Source organism: Lonchura striata, chromosome 5 (assembly GCF_050655825.1).
Source record: "Lonchura striata isolate lonStrDom1 chromosome 5, ASM5065582v1, whole genome shotgun sequence".
Classification (NCBI taxonomy): Eukaryota; Metazoa; Chordata; class Aves; order Passeriformes; family Estrildidae; genus Lonchura; species Lonchura striata.
In genome coordinates this window covers 73,507,941-73,524,320 of record NC_140707.1, presented here as the reverse complement: position 1 = coordinate 73,524,320, position 16,380 = coordinate 73,507,941, and the positions used below count along the sequence as shown (strand labels likewise).

At 53.9% G+C, this 16,380-nt stretch overlaps 2 long non-coding RNA genes across 2 annotated transcripts; both read right to left on the bottom strand.

The window, feature by feature from the left end:
• Positions 1 to 2,613: 2,613 nt before the first annotated feature.
• On the bottom strand, positions 2,614 to 4,067 carry LOC146767454 (uncharacterized). The gene is made up of 2 exons (XR_014955877.1): positions 3,915 to 4,067; positions 2,614 to 3,189 (listed from the first exon to the last, which is right to left on the bottom strand). It is a non-coding gene; the product is annotated as an uncharacterized LOC146767454 (long non-coding RNA).
• A 243-nt stretch (positions 4,068 to 4,310) lies between these two features.
• Positions 4,311 to 15,902, bottom strand: LOC146767453 (uncharacterized). Its single transcript, XR_014955876.1, has 3 exons — positions 13,543 to 15,902; positions 4,647 to 4,820; positions 4,311 to 4,533 (listed from the first exon to the last, which is right to left on the bottom strand). It is a non-coding gene; the product is annotated as an uncharacterized LOC146767453 (long non-coding RNA).
• Positions 15,903 to 16,380: the final 478 nt, after the last annotated feature.

The window sequence follows — 16,380 nt, the reverse complement described above, 5'->3', positions numbered from 1 at the left end:
ATCCCAGAAAAGCTGTTGGGTCACCTGGCATCCAGGATAAATCCCGGGTGCACGTGAGGGAAATCAGGTCACTGGTGATGATGTTCATTTGGCTTCAGCAACCAGCAGAATTTCCTGGGTTCGTGGGTGTGTTTTGCAGGGAACACAAATGCACAAATGCCTGGATGTTTTTGTGCTGAAGATGGCCAGAAGTTTTCTCATACCCACCTGCAGCTTTGTGCTTTGCTACGTTTTTGCTTAGGTAGGGATTTTTTAAATGTATTCAAGACTCCTGAGCAAGAAGGCTCTGGAAGATGCCATCAGCACGGGCTGGGACTGCTGAGGTGGAGCTCTGGGCTACAAAGGTGAACTCCTTTTGCATAAAATGTAGCAGATAAATCCCCTGTGGGATTATTCTTTCGTTTGCATTTTTCCAGAGCAGCACAAAGGGCTCTGACTTCGTGGAGGGCTGTTCTGCCTTTGGTCCCTGCAGGGACATCCCAGAGGTGGAACCAGGTGGGCTTCAGGGTCCCTCCAGCCCCGGGCACCCTGTGCTCCCCACGGAGCCACGGGGACGTCCTGCAGGGCAGTTTGGGGTTCTCAGAGAGACCAGGGACAGCTCTGGGGGTGAGGAGGTGGTGGCTGGACAGGGCAGGGGGACAGGGCAGGGGACAGGGCACGGTGACCTTGCAGGACTGAGCTGGGCAGGCACCTGCTCGGGGAGCCAGGTGAGCTTGGGCCTGAGGACAGCCTGGGTTTTCCCACTGGAATATCTTTGAAAATGCTCCTTACCTTCCCTTTGCCTGGATCCAGGCTGTCCTGGGTGTATCTCGTCAGTGCTGGGGGAGCAGCTGGGCCAGAGCTCTGGCTGACTGTTTCTGCACAACACATCCATGTCTGCTCACTTCTGTCTCTGAAATGCCTCCACAGAGCTCCGTGCTTATGGCATTTCATCCAAGCACATCCTCTCAGTCGATACTTTTCAGCTGCTTTTTTGTCTCCCAGCCTCTCAGTGATTTTTTAGAAGTTTGTACAATACAAACTTTCAGGAGTTAAATTCAGCTTTTTGCTGGCTCACACGGAGCCCTTGCCAATATGAAGTAGGTCAATTTAAATTTGGTTGAATTTTCTTAATTCTCCTAATTGTGTTTGTTCAGAGCAGCGGAGGGTCTCAATTAAAACTGCCCTCACCACGCTCAGCAGTAGAAAACTGACTGAGCATTTGCAGTCCAAGGAGGAACAGAACCCTCCTCAAACCCTCTTCTGCCACCTGCAGAGACAGAATGACCCAAAATTTACTCCTCACTGCAGGGCAATAAATTTCCCAGTGCAAACTGGGGGTAAGGCTTTCCTGGGCAGCTCAAAGTGAGACCCAGAAAATCAGTTTGGAGCTGGGGAACAATTCCAGCAGGAATGTGGCTGGGACATCGGGCAGTGGCACAAAGAGTGGTGGCACGATTCCCTCTCTTGTGTATTCCTTCCCCAAAGAGAACTGGCCCTGGGCACGCACCACGGAGGGGCTGGAAGGGTGGTGGCCATGAGCTGCGTGTGTGCACCTCCTTGGGAGCAGCCCTTGGGAACACATCCTCCAGCATTTGGAGTCCTCAGAGTCCTGCATGGAGCGATTCCTGCTTATTCCTTCGACTTCTGCAGGATGGACACTGAGCTGGGATACTCTGAGTGGAGGGAGCTTTAAAACCCCAGGCAAATATTTTCCTTTTTTTGGTTTTTTGTTTTTGTTGCAAAATGCTGGGATAATGTTTGCCTACAACGGGCTTAAATGGTAACAGTCATGAACATCAATAAATCATAAACTCGCAGGATGTTTTGGGTTGGAAGGGACCTTAAATCCCACCAGTGCCACCCCTGCCATGGCAGGGACACCTCCCACTGCCCCAGTGTCCAGCCTGGCCTTGGGCACTGCCAGGGATCCAGGGGCAGCCACAGCTGCTCTGGCAATTCCAGCCCAGCCAGGAATTCCCAATTCCCAATCTCCCACCCATCCCTGCCCCCTGGCAGTGGGAGCCATTCCCTGGGTCCTGTCCCTCCATCCTTGTCCCCATCCCTCCCCAGCTCTCCTGAGCCCCTCCAGGCCCTGGCAGAGCTCTGAGCCCTCCCTGGCTCCTCTCTTCCCCGAGGGTCCCCAGACCCCTCGGGTCCCTGGGGGGCTCCTGCGGTGCCCGGTGTGAGCTGGGGAAATGCAGCTGGGGAATTCTGTCCGGAGGGATCACTCTGAGCTGCTGGAGCAGGGAGAGCACAGGCTGGGAAGGAGGAGGAACCCAGAGGCAGATCCTGTCCCAGGGGCGTGCAGCAATTCATCCCTGCCTGGCTCTGCTCCAGGACCCCTACCATGGGTGAAGAACTGAACTCCTTTGTTTTTAATTAAATAAAACATCAACTGTGAAGTTTCATAGAAATGGAAGATTTGCTAAAGTAGGTTGAAATCAGCAAAGAGATTAGTAAAAAAAAAAAATTAAAAAGAGAGAGAGAAATAATATAATTCCCAAACATTGGATTTGAGCATTATCAGAATGAAATGTTCCAGACTTTGATTTCTGAAAGTGCTTCATCTCAATATTCAATAAATCCCTTTTTATGTAGAAGTGACACTTTTCATATTAAAATTAACACACATTTACAAACAGAGAGAGCTTTAATGGTTAGATAGAACCAATCTGAGTGAAAATTAAGAGTGATTGCAATTCCAGAATCTTTTTATTTTTTCATCAGGTCCCTTTAGAAAAATGTTTTAATTTAATGTACATTTCTGCCCTCTTATTTTTACCTGCTTTGGCTGCATCTGGGAAGCCTGGTTTCCCTTTTTACAGAATTTTTCTGTGTCTGGAAAGCCCATGGTTCCTTGTTATGGAAATTGAGCCCCAGCAGCTCGGAGCAGAGCCTTGGGAAGGGCTCCCAGGCAGAGCAGCAGAGGCTCCTGCAGAGCACGGGGAGCACTGGGAGCCCTGGCTCTTCCCTGTCTGCTCCTAAGGCCACGGGCACCAGGCTCTCTGGGGTTTTCCTCGTGTGCTTTAACTTCCACTGCGATTTCCAATTGTCCTGCTCACCCCACGTTTGCCTGGGGGCAGAGCATCCGCTGAGAAAAATGAGCCAGGTTTAAAAGCCACCCAAAGCCCTGGGGTCTGAGCTCTGTCCTCAGCACGGGAAGGGACCAGAGGCAGAGGAGCCCATTCCAGCAGGAGGCTGCAGGACCTGCAGGAGTCAGAGGAAAGGTCACCTGCCCTGCCTGAGTCCATCTTTCAAAGGACTCCTTCCTTCCCCGTTTCTCATAGAAATCAGCATTTGAGAGAGCCTGAGATTACATTTCCCCCCGCATTCCCCTCCCTTTTCATTTCTCCCTGGCTCCTGGGCGTTCCAAGGTGGGATTTGTTCCTTGAGCCTTCCCCAGTTCCACGGGAAGTTGTGGTGAATCCCTTTGTTCCCTCCGAGCTCTTTGGCCAGCAGTGGGATTTTCGGTTCTGCTCTGCTCCCTTCGTGCCGGGCAGCTTTCCTGTGCCAGCCTTTGTCTTTGCCAGGGCACCCACCACCCCTGGGACTCACCACCCCTGGGACTCACCACCCCCTGGCACCCACCACCCCCGGGCACCCACCACCCCTGGCACCCACCATCCCCTGGCACCCACCACCCCTGGGACTCACCACCCCTGGGACTCACCACCCCCGGGCACCCACCATCCCTGGCACCCACCATCCCTGGCACCCACCATCCCTGGGACTCACCACCCCTGGCACCCATCACCCCTGGCACCCACCATCCCCTGGCACCCACCACCCCTGGGACTCACCACCCCTGGCACCCACCATCCCCTGGCACCCACCACCCCTGGCACCCACCACCCCTGGCACCCACCATCCCCTCGCTCCCATCGCCATGGAAACCCAGCACTGCAGCGAAGTTCCCAAATTCTGCCTCTTACCCACTCCCACACTGCTCCCAGTCAGTGGGAACGGCCAGGGGGGACAGCAGGAACTGGTGGGAAGGGAAGGGAAGGGAAGGGAAGGGAAGGGAAGGGAAGGGAAGGGAAGGGAAGGGAAGGGAAGGGAAGGGAAGGGAAGGGAAGGGAAGGGAAGGGAAGGGAAGGGAAGGGAAGGGAAGGGAAGGGAAGGGAAGGGAAGGGAAGGGAAGGGAAGGGAAGGGAAGGGAAGGGAAGGGAAGGGAAGGGAAGGGAAGGGAAGGGAAGGGAAGGGAAGGGAAGGGAAGGGAAGGGAAGGGAAGGGAAGGGAAGGGAAGGGAAGGGAAGGGAAGGGAAGGGAAGGGAAGGGAAGGGAAGGGAAGGGAAGGGAAGGGAAGGGAAGGGAAGGGAAGGAGGAAGGGAAGGGAAGGGAGGAGCAGCCCTTGGCAGTTTTGATCAGAGTTTCTGTGGAGCAGGCGCTGTGCTGGCCTCAGGTGAGCCCTCTCCTCAGCAGGCACTCTGCTTTTTGGGAAAGGAGCTGCAATCCCCTCACCGGGGCTGCAAAGGTCCCAGCCTCTCCCCGTGCCTCTTGGCTGTCCTCAGCAAACTGGGGAGGGAACCAAGGGCTGCCTTGCTCAAAGAACTGTGAAAAAATGGAGATAAAAACCGAAAAATTAATGGGAAAAATGAAATGAAGATGAAAAACTCAGCAAAGCCTTTGTGTGCAATTTCCTTTGGGGGGAAGTCAGCAGTCACCTCTGAGAGCAGCGCTGGCCCTGACAAGAGCTGCTTTCATCACCTGGGAGGTTGAACATTTGCATTTTGAAGTCTCTCCTTTGCTGTTCTTGCATTCAGATGCAGGTTCCAGTTTCTTGTTTTTGTTTTTGTTTTGGTTTTTTAATTGTTTGGAGTTATTTCCCCACGTTTGTCCTACAAGAAAAAAAAATCAAATTAACAACCTCCATGCAGGGGTGGAGCTCACCAGTGTTGTCCTTGAGGAGGGAGGCTTTGACAGGCAAAGAATTCCAGATTTTTTTCCCTTCATCAATGTGATACGTTCCAAACCCAGTATTTTGGGTGCTCTTCTGAAAAAAAGAAACTCACAGCTGCCCTTAAAGGCAGCTCATGGTTAAATCCTCGCTGGTTCTGCCTGTGGCACATCACAGGCACCATCCCTGTGGAAAAGGCAGCCTCAGCCTGACTGTTTGGGGGAACGGCCATCCCCTGGTGTCCCCTGGTGTCCCCTGGTGTCCCCTGCCATGTCCTGGTGTCCTCTACCATCCCCTGCCATGCCCTGGTCCCTGCCATCCCCTGCCATCCCCTGCCATTCCCTGCCATCCCCTGCTGTCCCTGCCATCCCCTGCTGTCCCTGGTGTCCCCTGCCATTCCCTGCCATGCCCTGCTGTCCCTGCCATGCCCTGCTGTCCCTGCCATCCCTGCCATCCCCTGCTGTCCCTGCCATCCCCTGCTGTCCCTGGTGTCCCCTGCCATCCCCTGCCATCCCTGCCATCCCCTGCTGTCCCTGCCATCCTTCTGAGCTGAGCTGTTCCCGTGTCCCCAGCGAGGTGTCCCTGAGGTCCCCCTGTCCCCGCTGTCCCCAGCGCAGCTCTCTCGTTCCCCAGGGCTTCCCCAGCCCTGCCCAGCCCCGGGGCTCTGCCCAGTTTGTCCCCAGCCCTGTGGCCCCTGCAGGGCCCAGGAGCACCCAGAGGAGCTGGGGATGCCCGGCCGAGCTCCTCTGAGGAGGTGGGTGAGCCTCGGGGCAGGGGGAGCACAGGAGGAGTTTTGGGGCTCTCTCACCAAGGCTCCCGCGGCTCTCTGAGCCTCCATCCAGCGATCCTGGTGCTCTGCACGCTTGCTGCGGGCAGAGCCACATTCTGGGTGTGGGAGACAAAACCCAGACCTGTGTGAGAACAGCCACTTCTGTCTGTTGTTTGTGTCCCCCATGGCAAGGTAACGTTTTGCCCAAGGTTTTTGCTTTCTTACTGCAGCATGTTGAAGTTAAGGACACTGCAGACACTGCTTCAGCTCCCTTTTACCCTCCCTGCTCCTTGTCTTAATTCCAACGAGCCGGCATAATTCATTCTCCCTGCCAAATGAAGGGCTGCTGGTTCTTGCTGTCATAATCAATGCAGGCGGCAAGAGATTTGACAAATTGCATGTCAGAGGACCCAGATCAATAAATATATAAGTGTGTGAAAAATTAAACTCCAGAAGGAGGTTCAGCTGCGTTAGGTCTATATCAAAGGCCACAGCAATACCTGCAGGCATCGAGGGAGCAACTTCTGTAGCACATTAACTGAAACATTTTCATTGCACGGAGCAGCTTCCCCAAATAAAAGGTTTGCCCAGTAATGTGCTGATTGTGTTAATTTTTAAACAGAATTCTGTTTCCCTGAAATAAAGATGTCTTGTTACCTTTACTTCTAGTGTATAATTTCTCAGAGATCTGTCATATTAATTTGATGCTATTTAGGCTTAGATTTGATTATAATGTTTTGACAGATGTCAAATGTCGCATGTCAAAGTACTGTAACATTGATCCCGCAGGAAACAGGAGCTTTTCATATCTGCATAGCTGAGGATTAAATATAAAACACCTCAGAACGAGCATGGAATCTCTCTGTGAGTGTTGGAACAGTCTGTCAGGAGGCAGTGCCAGACCCCAGCCCCCCGTGCTTGGGAGCAGAGCCTGCCTGGGCTGTGTTAGTGGGAAAATCAGGATTACCTGGGGAAAATCAGGATTACTTGGATTTGGGGAGCAGAGCCTGCCTGGGCTGTGCTGATGGCAAAAATCAGGATTGCCTGGAGATGGGGAGCAGAGCCTGCCTGGGGCTGTGCTGATGGGGAAAATCAGGATTATCAGGAGATGGGGAGCAGAGCCTGCCTGGAGCTGCCTGGGATTCCAGAGCTCCTGGGGTGCAGGGAGGGATCCTTCAGTGGGTTTTCCCCAGAACAGGCTGAGGCAGCAGCAGCAGCACCTTTGTTTGGGTTGGAAGGGACCTGAAATCCCATCCCATCCCACCCCTGCCATGGCAGGGACACCTCCCACTGTCCCAGGCTGCTCCAGCCCCAGTGTCCAACTGGCCTTGGGCACTGCCAGGGATCCAGGGGCAGCCACAGCTGCTCTGGGAATTCTGTGCCAGGGCCTGCCCACCCTGCCAGGGAATAACTTCTTACTAAAATCCAAATCTCTTTTAGTGTGAAGCCCTTAGCCCTTGTCCTGTCCCTCTCTGCCCATATAAGAAGTGTCTCCTCTTTTCCATCAGCCCCTTTAGGCCCTGGAAGGGGCTCTAAGGTCTGCCCAGAGTCTTCTCCTCCCCAGGCCAAACAGCCCCAAGTTCAACCCAACCCTTTTGTTACACACACTGAGCCCAAGAAGTTGGATTTTTTTTATTTGACATTTCTGTTGCCTTCCTAAATAAGCCCTTAGGAAAGTACTTGGACAGTGTCCTTTTAATGGCACTTTCCTTTTGGCAGTCTGATCTCGATAAAAGGGCTCCCAGGGGTTTCAGGAGATGGAGAAGATCAGACTGGCTCGGTGTAACTCTGGCTCAGAGTGGATGCAGTTGTGGATTTTGGCTCAGGAGATGAGAATGTGATGCTTGGAGAGTGCAATGGAGTTAATTTATCACAGTGTCTGCCCTCTGGAGATGTAGGCCACAGCCTCCAGCCTGCATTTATGCTCTGCACTTTTAGAATGCCCAAAGTGCCTTGGATTTATGGCACTGAAATCCCTGGCACGAGCTTTGCTGGGAGGTTGTCCCGAGCTGGGGCTCCCATCACTGTCAGGAAGGGGCTCAGTGCTGCTCACATCCCACGTGCGTGGGGATGAGCCAAAGCACAGAGCAGAGCTGCCACCCTCGGCAAGGGAACACAGCCCCATGGATGTGGAAAGGGAACACAGCCCCGTGGATGTGGATGTGGAAAGGGAACACAGCCCCGTGGATGGAAGGGGAACACAGCCCCGTGGATGTGGAAAGGGAACACAGCCCCGTGGATGGAAGGGGAACACAGCCCCGTGGATGTGGAAAGGGAACACAGCCCCGTGGATGTGGAAAGGGAACACGGCCCCGTGGATGTGGAAAGGGAACACAGACCCGTGGATGTGGATGTGGAAAGGGAACACAGCCCCGTGGATGGAAGGGGAACACAGCCCCGTGGATGTGGAAAGGGAACACAGCCCTGTGGATGTGGAAAGGGAACACAGCCCTGTGGATGTGGAAAGGGAACACAGACCCGTGGATGTGGAAAGGAAACACAGACCCGTGGATGTGGAAGGGGAACACCAGCCCTGTGGATGTGGAAAGGGAACACAGCCCCGTGGATGGAAGGGGAACACAGCCCCATGGATGTGGAAAGGGAACACAGCCCCGTGGATGTGGAAGGGGAACACAGCCCCGTGGATGGAAGGGGAACACAGCCCCATGGATGTGGAAAGGGAACACAGCCCCGTGGATGTGGAAGGGGAACACAGCCCTGTGGATGGAAGGGGAACACAGCCCCGTGGATGTGGATGTGGATGTGGAAAGGGAACACAGCCCCGTGGATGGAAGGGGAACACAGCCCTGTGGATGTGGAGCAGCAGGAATGGGCTCAGGACTGGGGTGCAGACACCGCTGCCCTGGGGATGGAGAGGCTGGGGCTGAGGGGGAGCATGGCCCAGGTGTGGCCACAGTGAGTGATGGCATGGCTGGCCCACCCAGGGAAAAGCCAAATCTCATGGACACATGCTGGGAGAAGTTTTACACATTTATAGTTGTGTTTTACCCCTTGTGCTGTTACTGGGGACATTGGGAGGGTGGGATTGTCACCACGGCAGCAGCTGAACCCAGCCAGGATTTGAGGCAGTGATCTCCACCCCTGGAGTGAAGGAGGAGGCCAGGGACAGAACTGTGGGGGAGCTAAAGGGTTAAAGGTGAAACCTCCATGGTGTGGGTGAGCACAGGGTGGGACAATCCTCTGCTCCTGGGGCTGGGATATTTTCTCTATTCAGTGTGCTGCTGTGCTTTTGATAAGGTTTTAATAAAGCTTTTAAATTCTTGGAAGTGAAGCTCATTCCTCTCAGACAAACAGACAGAGTGCTCCTGCACTTGGGCAAACATCTGGCAGAGCAGCTGCTGCTGCCTTGGGGCAGGAGAAGGCTCCAGTGTCAGCTGTGCCTCAGTTTCCCAGCAGCCCCGTCCCTGTGCCCCACAGCGAGCTGTGGGCCCTGTCAGGATCTGGAGCAGCTGCCAAGGCTGTAAATGTGTGGGAACACGTCCCTGCACACCAGGAACCCCAGGAGCTGCTCTGCCCAGGGCCTGGAGCAAGCCCTGCTGGGAGAAATGATCCTCACTGCCAAAAAATGTAAAAGCTTTATTAAAGGTTTATTAATTTTTTATTTAATATATCATTATATTTTCTGAATAGAGAAAATATCCCAGCCCCAGGAGCAGAGGATTGTCCCACCCTGTGCTCACCCACACCATGGAGGTTTCACCTTTAACCCTTTAGCTCCCCCACAGTTCTGTCCCTGGCCTCCTCCTTCACTCCAGGGGTGGAGATCACTGCCTCAAATCCTGGCTGGGCTCAGCTGCTGCCGTGGTGACAATCCCACCCTCCCAATGTCCCCAGTAACAGCACAAGGGGTAAAACACAACTAAAAATGTGTAAAACTTCTCCCAGCGTGTGTCCATGAGATTTGGCTTTTCCCTGGGCGGGCCAGCCATGCCGTCACTCACTGTCACACGTTTCTGGGGGGGATTGTCCTGCAGGGCCCTGCAGCCCCCCAGACTGAGGGGAACTTGCTGGATGCTGCTTCCACAGGGGCTGTGGATGCTGCTGGATGTGGGACAGGGCCAGGGAATGGCTCCCACTGCCAGAGGGCAGGGCTGGGTGGGAGATTGGGAATTGGGAATTCCTGGCTGGGCTGGAATTGCCAGAGCAGCTGGGGCGGCCCCTGGATCCCTGGCAGTGCCCAAGGCCAGGTTGGACACCCTGGGACACTGGGAATTGTCCCTGCCATGGCAGGGGTGGCACTGGGTGGGATTTGAGGTCCCTTTAACCCAAAACATTCCAGGATTCCATGAGTTCCCCTCGACCCTGCAGCCCTGCCACTCTCCGAAAGAAAATATAACAGCACAACTGCCAAACTCTTGGATTCACAGAGTTTTGCCAGAAATTGCTCCAGTTCTTGCTAATAATTGTCGTTAATCTTGGAAAACAGCTTGATACAGACCAACAGTGGGCGTGGTGCTGTTTAGTCAGAGCTTGGCCTGGAGCCTTGAAGTGTTTTCGGATCTTCCCAATTCTGTGCCTCGGTGGTTCCACGGGCTGGGAAATGCCCATGAGGAGCGAGGGCAGCGTCCTTGCAGCAACCTCAGGGGGCTCAGAGGGGAGGCTGGGGGCAGGAGCTGGAGAGAACGTGTGGAGCTCCCTCCTGCCAGGCTGCAGGAGCAGGATGGGACCCCAGCCTGGCTCTGCTCCCTCTCCGGAGCTCCTGGCTCCCACTGCTGAGGAAATCCTCCCCAGCAGTCAGGGGCAGGGCGAGGCGGAGGATTTACCCCGTATTTCCCTCTGCAGGAGGAGGAATGGGTCTCAGTGCCCCAGAGAGGACTGCGTGCACAGAAATGAGTGATTCTACAAGGATCTCCCGTGCTGAGGGAGGGCATCTGCACAGTCAGAGCACCTCGAGGTGTCCTGGGCTCACCCAAACCCACCCCTCAGCTCCCTTCCTGCACTTTCTCCAACGCTTCAGGGAACTGCAATTATTTCCAGTGGGACTTGAACTTCAGGGGTAACCCAAAGTGCTGCAAACACCCCGGGTGCCGGGACTGCTGCTGTCCAAATAACCACGCGGATCCCGGTGGATCCCGAGCTCTCCTTCATTTCCTCAGCTTTTTCCATCTCCCTCCCAAGGTATCACCGTGGGTTCAAGCTGAGTGCAAGGATAGCCACATGATAAATGAATATATTCATGTAAACCCAGAAATAATATCATCTCTTACAGAGCCAATATTTCCATGGCTAGAAAGGAAATAAAATATATATATTTGCTATCCAAACCCAACAGCACAAATCCCAACATGCCTAAAACAATTCTAATTTAATTATGCAAAAAAGGCTCCTAACCTTAATAACAAATCATTATCTGAAAGAAAATCTGAATTGGCTCTTGCAGTGTCAAAATATGAATTTCTTTTCATAGCAAGCAGAATGCAACAAGGGGACATGCAGAATGTGTCTGGTAAATTAAAAATCTGTTATTAGAACTTGCAGACAGGAGCTGGAAGAAGCCATGTAGTTAAAAAATCTGTTTTCCTAGATGAATAAACACCAGTTTACCCTCTCCCTCTGTCTTTCACGGTGCCCTTCTTCCCTCCTCCTCCCTCTCAGCTCCTTTCCCACCCAGCTTCTCGCTACATAATTAACTTTTGGAGTTTAATTTTTCTCCTGGTTCTGGAAGAATGAGCTGTTCAGGACACAATTCACATTTTCTGTGCAGTACAGGGACTATTTGGGAGAAAACCAAGCAGGATTTGTGTGTGAATCAGAGGCTCTACGGATGAAATTGCTGCTGCCTCGTCTTCCAAATCCCTCTTGGCTGTGGCGTCACACTTCAGCCAGAGCCTTTGTAGCCTGTAATGGATTTATGGACAGCCTGGGGCTGCTGTCACTGTCCAGGGTGACCTGCCCAGGGCCACCAGACTGAGCCAGGACCTGTCTGGGACAGGGGAGAGCGCCCTGAGGGGGGAACCCTGACAGAGGTCCTGGAAGGGTCTTTAAATCCCATCCCATCCCATCCCATCCCATCCCATCCCATCCCATCCCATCCCATCCCATCCCATCCCATCCCATCCCATCCCATCCCATCCCATCCCATCCCATCCCATGACACCTCCCACTGTCCCAGGGTGTTCCAGCTGGGCACTGCCAGGGATCCAGGGGCAGCCACAGCTGCTCTGGCAATTCCAGCCCAGCCAGGAATTCCCAATTCCCAATCTCCCACCCATCCCTCCCCCCTGGCAGTGGGAGCCATTCCCTGTGTCCTGTCCCTCCATCCTTGTCCCCAGTCCCTCTCCAGCTCTCCTGGAGCCCCTCCAGGCCCTGACAGGGGCTCTGAGCTCTCCTGGAGCTTCTCCTCTCCAGGGGAACATTCCCAGCTCTCCCAGCCTGGCTCCAGAGGGGCTCCAGCCCTGCAGCAGCTCCATGGATTCCCCTGGATTCCCAAATCCCGGGGCAGAGCCCAGCTGGGAGCGCAGGACTGGCCGGGCTGGGATTGCAGCTTTAGGAGCTGGGACTTGAGCCCAGCCCGGGTTTCACTGGCACAGACCGAGCCAGCAGGGCTGGGAAGGGTCTCGGAAGGGTGGCAGCACCCAGGGGTGCCCAGGCCAGCCCCGCCCTGGGGAGCTCCGTGGGCACGGCTGGCCGGGCTCGGGTCGGGCTGCACGGGGAAGGGGGCACGGGGGACAGAGGGACCCAAACCTCCTCTGACAGGAGACTGGAGCCTGGGAAATGTCCCCTCCAAGGAGAGGCTGGGAATGAGGAGTGCCGGGAGCGCCCAAGGACGCCGTTAATGTCCTTCAGCAGCACCAAAGGCTGACAAGGAGCATTAAACACTCGTTTTCTGGGCTCATCTGGGCAGGGCAGCTCCAGCAAAGGAGAGCCCGGCCTGGAAGCATTCAGGGGAAGCAGCTGGTGCTGGGATGCAGCAGGAATTTTCTCCCTTAGGATGGGAATCATGGAGAGGCTCCTCCATGGGCAGTGCTCCGTGGGGAACTGCGGCCACAGCCGTGTGTGAGTGCAGAGGGAAAAGGAGAATTCCCCGTTCCCAGGGAGGAACCCAGCACTGTTCCCACATGGGAGGTCTCTGATCCGTGCCCCTCTGCTCAGCTCAATGCAGCAGAACTCTTTTCAGCAGCTGGAATACATAACTTTTAATTGGACAGGGCCCTGTATAAAGTTCATTTTCAGAAAAAAAGTGACGAATGCAATTAAATAAATTCAAATCAAAATTCTGTGCTTGGCCCCAGAGTCCTTTGATTTATTAATGTAACACCGCTCAGCCACTGCCTGTGATTGAGCAGGGCTTTGCTGGAGCAATTCCTTTTTAATGTGGGGCAGCCTGTGGCCTTCCCACACCTTTGGGAGCCACAGACCAGCTCCAGGCCAGGCTGAGCTGGGTGCTGGGTGCTTGGGGCACAAACAGACCCCAAATGGGCCTCCCCTAAGTGTGGGGAAGGCTCTCAGAAGAAAGCAAAGTCCCCTCATTTGGTGAATCCCTTCAGTGAAGGGTTTCTTAGCAGCAAGATGAATTTACCTTTCTCCCTCTTCTTTTGAAACAAATGACTGGAAGCATTGCCAGAAACCTCCCGTTACACATTGTTTGGTTCATTTATTAATTTCTTTTCTGCAATGGAAGCGTGTGGCTGGAACAAATCTGGTGACTTGTAAAGCTCCAGCTTTGGCTGAGCCCAATTCCTTTAGAATTTCTTAACACCAAATATTTTACAAAGACCTTCAAAACTCCCGTAATCTTTGCAGTGCCAACCTCCTCTGCCATAATTTACCCTGAGAGACACGGGCAAGGTGTTGTACTGATTTCCCTCTACCTTGCTATCAATAGCTCCAGTTTTGGCAATTAACTAATTATAGAGAAAATTAACCTGCTCACCTGCAAAGAACAGAACACTTCAGACTCGACTCATTACCATCATTGTGTTTTCCGAAGGAAATTGTGCTGTGAAGATGAAATGGAATTCACGGGGGAAGACCAGTTCCAGCGAATAATTAACTTAATAAGTCTCAGCTCGTTTCCTGGCGCTCCCAGAGCCAGCTGCTCGCTGCCTGCCGTGTGTCCCGCGCCGGGAGCGGCCGATGCTGCAGAGCAGGGACAGGTCCTGAGCGTGGTGCTGCCAGGAGAACTTCCACAGTCCTTGAAACCATGAAAAGCCATCCTTGGGAGGCCATGGGAACGTCCCTGCTCCTCCCCCGGGGGCTGGAGTAGAAGCCAGAGACAAACAGGGACACAGCGAACCGAAATGCTGGAAAAGCCTTTTTTGAGTTTTGGGAATGAACTCACAGCTCTCCTTTACTTGGGATGAGCAGCAGCTCCTGAGAGGCTGCTCTGGGCCTGCAGCCACAATTCCTGGGAAGGGGGACAGGACACCCCAACAATCCCACCTGGAATCACAATTCCTGGGAAGGGGGGACAGGACATCCCAATAATTCCACCTGGAACCACAATTCCATAGTCCTGGGGAACAAGACACCCCAAAAATCCCACCTGGAACCACAATTCCATAGTCCTGGGGGACAGGACACCCCAATAATCCCACCTGGAACCACAATTCCATAGTCCTGGGGAACAAGACACCCCAAAAATCCCACCTGGAACCACAATTCCAGAGAAGGGAGGACAGGACACCCCAACCATCCCACCCTGGCCAAACTCTCCGTGAGCTCTGGCTGCCTTGGGGCCAGCACAAGGATAAACCCCTGTGCCCTCTGGAATGAGCTGTGACAGGAAATCTGAGCTGGATCTTTTGGGGAAATCAGCTTTGCCACATTTCCCAGATTTCTCAGATTTCCCTTGGCTGGAGCAGCCGTTTTCCCTCTGGAGATCACAGTGCAATTCACTGAAATATCCAACCTTGTATTTCCAAGCCAAAAGCACCAAACAATGGCCATCTTCATAAAGCCTAAATAAATTTTATTTTACAGAAAGGACAGACTCCAAGCTGAATTTTTGGGGCATTTTTTCCCCCTGAATTGTTCTTATTTTTAAAGATTTTTGAGAAAAACAAAAAATAACCTGAAGCAAACCCAAAGCAGCTCCTTGGCACAGCTGTCCCAGGCAGAACCAAGGACTGGCAGAGCTCTGGGATGGCACTGCAGGCACAGCTGAGGGGGCACAGCACCCACTCTGTGCCAGTCCCTGGCATCCACAGCCACATTTCATTTTCTTTCCTGCCGTGTCAACCCCTACAATACAATATTGGGATTCAGGAATTCATTTTAAAGAGGCTGAAAGTCCAGCCCTGCCAGGTCTCTAAGGAAGATTAAAACAGGAGTCAGCTGGCAGCCTGAGCTGCAGCCCGGGGCGTGACTGGTGAGCAGATTCCCGTTAATGGGATGGAGCAGGGGCATGGCAGGGCTGGCACAGGGGCCTGGCTGTGGGAAGGGCACGGGCACAGGAGTGAGCTGGGCTGGTGGGAACTGTGCCTGGGTGGGAATGATGTCTGTGGGTGGGAATAGTGTCACTGGGTGGGAATGGTGTCTATGGGTGGGAATGGTGTCTGTGAGTGGGAATGGTGTCACTGGGTGGGAATGGTGTCTATGGGTGGGAATGGTGTCACTGGGTGGGAATGGTGTCTGTGAGTGGGAATGGTGTCACTGGGTGGGAATGGTGTCTGTGAGTGGGAATGGTGTCACTGGGTGGGAATGGTGTCTATGGGTGGGAATGGTGTCTGTGAGTGGGAATGGTGTCTGTGGGTGGGAATGGTGTCACTGGGTGGGAATGGTATCACTGGGTGGGAATGGTGTCACTGGGTGGGAATGGTGTCTGTGAGTGGGAATGGTGTCTATGGGTGGGAATGGTGTCTGTCGGTGGGAATGATGTCTGTGAGTGGGAATGGTGTCACTGGGTGGGAATGGTGTCACTGGGTGGGAATGGTGTCTGTGGGTGGGAATGGTGTCTGTGAGTGGGAATGGTGTCTGTGGGTGGGAATGGTGTCTATGGGTGGGAATGGTGTCTGTGGGTGGGAATGGTGTCACTGGGTGGGAATGGTGTCTGTGGGTGGGAATGGTGTCTATGGGTGGGAATGGTGTCACTGGGTGGGAATGGTGTCTGTGGGTGGGAATGGTGTCTGTGGGTGGGAATGGTGTCTATGGGTGGGAATGGTGTCACTGGGTGGGAATGGTGTCTGTGAGTGGGAATGGTGTCTGTGGGTGGGAATGGTGTCTATGGGTGGGAATGGTGTCTGTGGGTGGGAATGGTGTCTGTGGGTGGGAATGGTGTCACTGGGTGGGAATGGTGTCTGTGGGTGGGAATGGTGTCTGTGGGTGGGAATGGTGTCTATGGGTGGGAATGGTGTCACTGGGTGGGAATGGTGTCTGTGGGTGGGAATGGTGTCTGTGGGTGGGAATGGTGTCTATGGGTGGGAATGGTGTCTGTGGGTGGGAATGGTGTCACTGGGTGGGAATGGTGTCTGTGAGTGGGAATGGTGTCTATGGGTGGGAATGGTGTCTGTGGGTGGGAATGGTGTCTGTGGGTGGGAATGGTGTGACTGGGTGGGAATGGTGTCTGTGAGTGGGAATGGTGTCTATGGGTGGGAATGGTGTCTGTGGGTGGGAATGGTGTCTGTGGGTGGGAATGCAGAGCCATGTTGAACCCAGTGCTGCCTGCACCACATCCCCTTTGGGCTGGGTAAAATGAGACTGTGCAGAGAAATGGGGAGAACATTCTTCCCTGGGCTGTCTCCAGGGAAGGGCTCAGTGTGAGGAACTCCCT